This window comes from Gossypium hirsutum, chromosome A08 (assembly GCF_007990345.1).
Source record: "Gossypium hirsutum isolate 1008001.06 chromosome A08, Gossypium_hirsutum_v2.1, whole genome shotgun sequence".
In the NCBI taxonomy this organism is placed as follows: domain Eukaryota; kingdom Viridiplantae; phylum Streptophyta; class Magnoliopsida; order Malvales; family Malvaceae; genus Gossypium; species Gossypium hirsutum.
Window position 1 is genome coordinate 115,245,753 of NC_053431.1, and position 9,287 is coordinate 115,255,039.

General features: G+C 34.8%; 1 pseudogene; it reads left to right on the forward strand.

Moving 5' to 3' along the window:
- The first annotated feature begins 3,253 nt into the window (after positions 1 to 3,253).
- Positions 3,254 to 8,870, forward strand: LOC121204633 (14 kDa proline-rich protein DC2.15-like; annotated as a pseudogene).
- The last annotated feature ends 417 nt before the right edge of the window (positions 8,871 to 9,287 follow it).

A 9,287-nucleotide genomic window follows, 5' to 3' on the forward strand; every position in this document is an offset into this window, starting at 1 on the left:
CATAATTTGTAAATAAATTTTAAAAAATTCACGAATTTTAGTAATTTAAAAAAGAAGAAGCAAATATTTGATTTGCTATCATTCTAGTTACACTATTTTCTATCTATTTTGAACTTTAAAATTTGTATTATTTGTCCAAAGAATTAGCTAGATAGACCATTTATATTATTATATATTTAAATTTCTGATTATGTTGATATCACGAGTTAATTGAACATCAATTTAGTTAGGGAAATTTGAAAATATCTTTTCGTACTTAAAATAAATAATATTATTCTAGGTATTTTAGTCTTTTTATTTTTTAAAAATAATAAATAATTTGTATATGGTGGGATTTGAACCATAAGTCAATAAAATTTTAATTTACCACTTAATCAATATTTTATCATAAAATATTTTATATATTTTAATTTTATTATGCATACTTTATTATCTCTATAAATTATATAGTTGTACTTATAGTATTAATGTAATAGCCTGAATTTTCAGAGGTGTCGGAATAGTGATTCGAGATCACTAAATCTGACAAATGAGTAGAAAATATTAATAATTTAGTGAATATAAGTTAAGTGTGAAGTCAGGAAAATTTTTGAAATAGCGAATAGTGTACTAGAAATAAATAAAAAAATTAAATTAGAATCGGAAATGAGATATCGAGAGTTTGAAAATTTTTAAAACGAGCCATAAATATTTTTATAAATATTTATGGAGTGTTAATAAGTTAGTATTAAAGTTTCGTCAAGAAATTTTAAATTTTCGATAGTTAATTGAATAAAAAGGATTAAATTGTAACAAATGTAAAATTGTGGGAAATGATTAAATAGCTTAAATGATAAAAGAGAGAGGGTTTAAAAGGCAAATAGACCCCAGGTCTATTTGGGCTGGACGGCAAGGTGCATGAAATCAGCAGGAAAATTGATGAATTAAGGGCAAAATTGGAATATTGCAAAATTTACTTAATAAACTAGGACTAAAGTGGAATTATCTAGAATTCTCATTATTTTTCTGCATTCTCATCAGTAAAAACACCATAGAAGGGTTTTCTTAAGCTAGTTTTTCATATTTTTACTGCAAATAGAGAACCCGAAGCAAGTCGAGGAAAAGAAAAAGTAGCTGATTAGTCCCTGAATTTTCACAAATTTTACAAATTGACCCAGGTAAGTTCATATGGTTGAAGCTTAATGATTATATGTTAATTTTATGAATTATATTATGTATGATGAAATATATTTATTGATGAATAGAAAATAAAATAACAACCCGAAAATCGAATAAATGATCAAATTGAGTGGAATGTCGGATTTGAGTACTTCTGATCAGTGACAAGTGATAAGTGGTAGCCTCAGCTACACTTATCTGATCAGTGATAAGTGAAAAATGATAAGTGGTAGCTTAGCTACTCTTATCTGATCAGTGACAAGTGATAAGTGATAAGTGGTAGCCTCAGCTACACTTATCTGATCAGTGATAAGTGACAAATGATAAGTGGTAGCTTAGCTACTCTTATCTGATTAGTGGCAAGTGATAAGTGATAAGTGGTAACTTTAGCTACACTTATCTGATCAGTGACAAGTGATAAATGTGATCAGTGTAAGACCGTGGCAGGACTATGATTTTAAAAAGTGCATGATAAGTGATCATATGCAAGACCATAGTTATACTATGGCAAAGTGAAAGTGAAGTACTCAATTTTCCGTTACCATTCCCTAATTTGGTTAAAGAATGATATATTGCAAATGGGCCCAAAAGAATTAATGGAGATGGATAAGTGGTAGTGAGTTTATACAGGGAACTCACCAATGACTGTGATTGACAGGTGAACTTAATAATTGTGTATATAGTATAAGTGTATAAATATTTGGTAAAATTTATGTTTTATCCCTATGAACTTACTAAGCTTTTATAAGCTTACTTGAGTGTATTCAATGTCTCTTGTAGATTGACGTGAAAGTATACGGAGGATCGGATCAACACAGAGGATCACACTATCCAGATTATCTCAGGTAGCTTTTGTAAATTTCCTTTTTGATTTATATGGCATGTATAAGGCTTGGTGATTATATAAATATTAAGACTTGTTTAATGAATATACATTAAAGTAAAGAATGATGAGTATGTTAAATAGTATAATTATAATAGAAGTATAATTTTGTATTAAATTGATTGAAATGAATTGGTTGGTTAGATTGGTCTCGGTTTTAAAAATTGCGGGGAAGGTTAGATATTTATAAAGGGGTTATATTGAGCAAAAAAAAATTTCTTATGGTTTCGATTTAATTCTAGTTTGGTCTCGAAGTATGTTTTGGGCTTTGGAGGCCCATCTAAAGGACACCATGACATGTTTTAGTAAATAAATAGTATTTAACTCGTATTAATGGAAAATCAATTCGGTAAACTCCGGTAATGCCTCCTACCCTATTCCGGCGATGAATATGGGTAAGGGGTGTTACAATTAATGTTTAAACCCTTAACAAAATTGATAGGAGTCAACCGAGTGCCAATTCGATTAGAAAAATTACAAAAATACTCTTATTTATTTAAAATAATTTCTATTATTTTAGGGTGTTTTAGTCATTTTCATATTTTAAAAAAACCCAAAAATAATTTACACCCATGCCTTTGGTTGATAAACTTTAACTTTACCACTCAACCAATGCTTTATCATAAAACAATTATATATTTAAATCTAACTTTTATTTTAATATCGTACATATTGTACGTGTTATTATTAATTAGTTTTAAATCATACATTTTATTATTTATTTTATGTTATTTTTAAATACACTCATATTTTAAATATATAATTTTTACACCATAAACATGTGATAAAATTTCTAGTATAGATAAATTGATTGACTTGAAGGTTTCATTTTCTAGTATAGATAAAATTAGAGGTTGGGATGCAAACACTTGCTAATATTTTGGTGTCACTTATGAACTACTGTGCAAATCGTATAATTTGATGCTAGGAGCAAAGCATAGCAGTGGTAACATGGCAACATGCTAATCTCCACCTCACAATCACAAACGTCTGAAGTTATTCATGAAATTCTTCTGTCTTGGCCAGCTCAAATCGCAAATGTTAAATGGATTTATGGAACAACTTTAATAATTAATCTTACGTTATAAAACAACCAAGTTTCCCTCTTCAAACACTATATAATCCCCTCTCTTTGCTCCAAATTCTCCATCCTCAAGCTATACAACTCTTTCATTTTTACATTAGGCAAGAAGCTCCTAGGGTTTGAGAGAGATGGCTTCGAAAAGATCAGCATCACTTGCCCTCTTTTTTACACTCAACATTCTCTTCTTTTCTCTTGTCAGTGCTTGTGCTTCTTGCCCTTCCTTAAAACCAAAACCAAAGCCCACACCGTTCCCATCTCCTTCTACAAAAGGAAAATGACCTAGAGATGCCCTTAAATTAGGTGTATGTGCAAATGTGCTTGGTTTAGTCAATGTCACTATTGGTTCACCCCCAGTGCAGCGGTGTTGCTCCCTTCTCCAAGGCTATTGAAGTTGGCATGCATGCAGTAGATAAAGCAACCAAGGAGCAGACCATGCAACATAAGTTATGCGGATGAAGTATGAAGAAGCAGATCAAGCTGCACTTACAGCACACAAAGTACATACAGTCCAAGTTATGTGGATGAAATACATACAGCTACTGAAGTTGATGCTACTGTTCAATTTCAGTTTCATTTTGTTACCTTAAGTAATATTTTGTAACTCAGTTAAATTAGAACTAAGTAGGTAGTATATTTAATTGGGTATTGATAAGATTGATAGATCAGCTTACCTAATTGTGCAAGTTGATCTGCAAATTGCAATATGCAAGCGGTGTAAGTAAGTCTAAAAATAGTAAAAATGTTAAGCTGACCAACTTATGACTGGTATATGTATTGGCATTATGTAATCAATGAATTTTAATAGAAATCATTCAAGAAAAATACTCTCTCAATTTTTTGTTTTCTTTCACCACGTAAAATTCTGTTTGTTTATCCTGCAAATATCGAGCCTTTTGAAGCTCAATCTTCCTTCATTCTTCATCCGGATTTATTACGTTGTTACTCAAGTTTTACACTGAGCTTCATACTTCCTCCGGGTAAATTATTAAAAAACCCAACAATTGGTATCTAGAGGCAAATTCTTAGTGGACCTATCATATTTCAATCCTTAAAACTATGTCTTCCTCAGGATTCTCACCAGTGCCACCACTAGTCTTCAATGGAGAGGGCTACCACATTTGGGTAGTGAAAATGAAGACCTACTTGCAGGCATTCGATTTGTGGGAAGTTATCAACTCAGAAGATGAACCAGTACCTCTAAGAGCTAACCCAACAGTGGCTCAGATCAGATAACATTCAGATGAAAGAACCAAAAGGCACAAAGCCATATCTTGCATCCAAAATAGTGTGTCTGATGTGATTTTCACAAGAATCATGGCTTGTAAGTCACCAAAGCAAGCCTTGGATAAGCTAAAAGAGGAGTTCCAAGGGACTGAAAGAACAAGACAGCAATAGCTACTAGATTTAAGAAGGGACTTTGAAAACTTGAAGATGAAGGAAGAAGAAACAGTAAAGCAATACTCAGACAGAATCATGACTGTAGTAAACAGCATAAGGCTACTTGGAGAACAATTTAGTGAAGCAAGAATTGTGGAGAAGGTGATCTCAACCTTACCTAAAAGGTATAAGACTCGAGGGACCTGACCAGGATTTCATTGACAGAGCTGATCAATGCTCTTTATGCTCAAGAGCAAAGGAGAGCAAGTAGATTGGAGGAGCATCAAGAAGGTGCCTTCCAAGCCAAAACCAAACCAGCCTCAAACTCCTCTAGATACAATGGGAAGAAAACCTGAAAAGATAAGCCTAGAACAGATGGTGCAAGAAAATATCCATCTTGCCCACACTGCAAAAGGCTAAGTCATCTGGGTGAAGTATGTTGGTTTAGGCCTGATATGCAGTGCAAAATCTACAAAAAGATGGGCCATACAGAAAAAGTTTGCAAAAACAAAGGCAAACAAAGGTCAAATCAACCTCAACAGCCAAGAGTTGAAGCTCAAGTGGCAGAAGAAGAAAGTGATCAAGAAGAATGAGTCTTTGCTGTCTCTTTGCTCATCTACCAAAAGAAAAGCCACAAAAGGTTGGTTGATTGACAGTGGATGTACTAACCACATGACTCTGGATGCTGCTATCTTCAAGACAATTTACAGAAGCTTCAAAACAAGGGTGAATGTTGGAAATAGACACTTCATCAAAGCAGAAGGCAAAGGAGGTGTGCTGATTGACACTCCTACAGGTACCAAACTTGTTTCAAATGTACTTTTGGTGCCTGAAATAGATAGAAACCTACTCAGTATAGCTCAGTTGCTAGAAAAAGGGCTACTCTGTGGTGTTCAAAGGTAAGGAGTGCCTAATCAGTGATCCAAATGGATTCAAGCTCATGAAAGTGACCATGGCTGACAAGAGCTTTGTGGTGGACTGGAACAAGGGCGCAGACAGTGCTTACACAGCTGCTTAGGATGAATCCAAGTTGTGGCACTTGGCCATGTCAACTACAACTCAATGGCTCAGCTAACCAAAGAAGATTTGGTTGAAAACTTCACTAACTCAATTGAAAAGGAAGAAGTTTGTGAAGTATGTCAGCTAGGAAAACAAGCTAGACTACCATTTCCTACAAACAAAGCTTGGAGAGCTTTTGAAAGACTGCAACTTGTACATACTGATGTGTGTGGTCCAATCAAGACTCAATCGCTGAATGGAAGTAGGTATTTCATCTTATTCATTGATGATTACTCGAGATATTACTGGATTTATTTTTTGAAACAAAAATCAGAAGTGGCTTCAGTATTTTTGAAGTTTGAAGTTGCAGCAGAGACTAAAACAGGTTGCAAGTTGAAGACATTGAGGTCTGATAATGGGACTGGGTATACTTCTTCGGGTTACATACTTTTTGTGATGAAGCAGGCATCAAACACCAGCTCACCAACTTATACACCTAAAAAAATGTTGTAAGTGAAAGAAAGAACAGAAGCTTGATAGATATGGCTAGGTGCCTAATGTTTGAAAGAAATTTGCCTAAGACATTTTGGGCAAAAGCAGTCAACACTGTAGTTTACCTTCAAAACAGGCTCCCAACCATGGCTTTGGCTCAGAAAACTCCATTCGAGGCCTGGTTCAGGTTCAAACCATCACTGGCTTACTTAAGAGTTTTTGGATATGTATGTTATACTCATGTTCCAGCAGCAAAAAGAGACAAGATTGCTAAGAAAGCTCAACCTGGTATTCTGGTAGGCTACAGCAGTATCAAGAAGGGTTGTAGGATACTTGATCCTTCAACAAACAAGGTCTTTGTGAGCAGAGATGTTGTATTCGATAAGAAGGCAAGCTGGAACTGGGATAAAAATGAACCAGAAACTGCTGCTGAAGATTTGGTGACAGATCAGACTGAAGCTAATCAAAATGGTTCTAAAATAGACATTGGTGATGAACCAATCAGAGGCACTAGCTCATTGGTTGAGATTTATGAAAGAGCTCATGTGGCTGTTATTGAACCAAGCTGCTTTGAAGAAGCTGAAGCTCATTAAGGCTGGCAACAAGCAATGGCTGATAAAATCAGTATGATTAAGAAGAATCAGACCTGACAGCTAGTTGAAAAACCACTCAATAGAAAAGCCATTAGAGTAAAGTGGGTGTTTAGAGCCAAGCACAATGCTGATGGAAGCTTGAACAAACTGAAAGCAAGGCTGGTTGTAAAAGGGTTCAGCCAAAAGTATGGCATTGACTACTTTGAAACCTTTGCACCAGTGGCTAGGCTTGACACCATAAGGCTGCTAGTTGCCTTAGTAACACAAATGCAATGGAAAATCCATCAGCTTGATGTGAAGTCAGCCTTCCTCAATGGATTCCTTGAAGAAGAGATATATGTTGAGCAGCCTGAAGGCTTCAAAATTGTTGGTGAAGAAGACAATGTGTACAAACTGAAGAAAGCCTTGTATGGCTTGAAACAGGCTCCAAGAGCATGGTATAGCAGGATCGATGGCTATCTAGCTAGCCTTGGATTTGAAAGAAGCATCAGTGAACCTACTTTGTATATGAAAAAGCAAGGTAGTGAAACTCAACTAATAGTGTCTCTATATGTTGATGATTTGTTAGTAACAGGAGGAGACCAAGCAATGCTGACAGACTTCAAGTACAAAATGCAACAAGTGTTTGAGATGTCTGATTTGGGACAAATGTCTTACTTTATTGGCATGGAAGTATCCCAAGCTCAGCAAGGGATTCCTAAGTTAGAAGGCTTTTGCCTTAAAAATTCTAAACAAATTCTCCATGTTGAACTGCAAAGCAACAAGTACACCAGTTGCCACTGGAGAGAAACTATCAAGCCAAGGCAATTTTGAAAAGGTTAGTGAATCAACCTATAGAAGTCTAGTTGGATGTTTGCTCTATTTTACTGCCACTAGACCAGACATTAAGTTTGTTGTAAATTTGCTTTCAAGATTCATGCATTGCTGCAATGAAAAGCACTTTCAAGCTACCAAAAGAGTTCTCAGGTACATTAAAGGTACACTGAGATAAGGAATGATGTTCACCAAGGCTGAAAACATGAAATTAATTGGCTATGCTGATAGTGATTGGGCTGGATCGATAGATGATATGAAGAGTACCTCAGGGTATCTATTCACCCTTGGTTCAGCCATTTTTTGCTGGAGTTCAAAGAAGCAAACTGTTTTTGCTCAATCAACTGCTGAAGCAGAGTATGTGGCAGCTGCAGGAGCTGTCAACCAAGCCATTTGGCTAAGAAAAATAATGGCCGTTTTAAATCAACACCAAAGGGAAGCAACAGAGATCAATTGTGACAACCAATCTGTTGTTGCAATTGCAAAAAATCCAGTGTTCCATGGGAGAACAAAACACTTCAAGATCAAATTTCACTTTGTTAGAGAGACGGAGCAAGCTCAAGAAGTGAAGCTGATTCATTGCAGTTCTGAACAACAACTTGCTGATATCCTAACAAATCCCCTTAGTGTGTCAAGATTTGAAGATTTAAGAGCCAAAATGGGAGTTTGCAGCATGCAAGCCAAAGAGGAGTGTTGAAGTTGGCATGCATGCATGCAGCAGATAAAGCAACCAATGAGCAGACCATGCAACATAAGTTATGCGGATGAAGTATGAAGAAGCAGATCAAGCTGCATTTACAGCACACAAAGTACATATAGTCCAAGTTATGTGGATAAAGTACATGCAGCTACTGAAGTTGATGCTACTGTTCAATTTCAGTTTCATTTTGTTACCTTAAGTAATATTTTGTAACTCAGTTAAATTAGAACTAAGTAGGTAGTGTATTTAATTGGGTGCTGATAAGATTAATAGATCAGCTTACCTAATTGTGCAAGTTGATCTGCAAATTGCAACATGCAAGCAGTGCAAGTAAGTCTAAAAATAGTAAAAATGTTAAAGCTGACCAGCTTATGACTGGTATATGTATTGGCATTATGTCATCTTTTTAATCAATGAATTTCAATAGAAATCATTCAAGAAAAATACTCTCTCAATTTTTTGCTTTCTTTCACCATGTAAAATTCTGTTTGTTTATCCTGCAAATATCGAGCCTTTTGAAGCTCAATCTTCCTTCATTCTTCATCCGGATTTATTACGTAGTTGCTCAAGTTTTACACTGAGCTTCATACTTCCTCCGGATAAATTATTCAAAAACCCAACAAAGGCCTTGCTGATATTGAAGCTGCTGTTTGCCTTTGCACAGCAATCAAAGCCAACGTTTTAGGCATCAACCTCAATGTCCTAGTTTCCCTCAGCTTGCTTCTCAATGTCTGCTCAAGGAAAGTTCCATCTGGCTTCCAATGTCCCTGATCACTGTTGCAAATTCTTTCTCTGTTTGGTGTTTTTCATGGTTCTGAAGGTCTAATTAATTTGTTGTTGGCGTTGGTAACTCCTTGTTTCCTTGTGGATTCATATTGAATAAATATTACTATTTATTTATGAATAATTATCTTAAACATATGTGAAGATTTGGATTGATACCATTAAATTTTAAGATATAATAAAAATAATAATTAAAAAGTATATTTGACATCATCATGAACTTGACGTAGAGTTTTTTTACTTCACTGACAGTAAATTGAATAATTATCTTTTATTTATTTAACTATTTTTTCTTAGCAAATAGATAATTTAATTTCTTTTGAATTTTTCATTTTTTTGAAGTGATATTTCATTTTTGAAAATGTTAGACAATAGCTTACATGAAAATGAAGAAGAGTGTTTTAT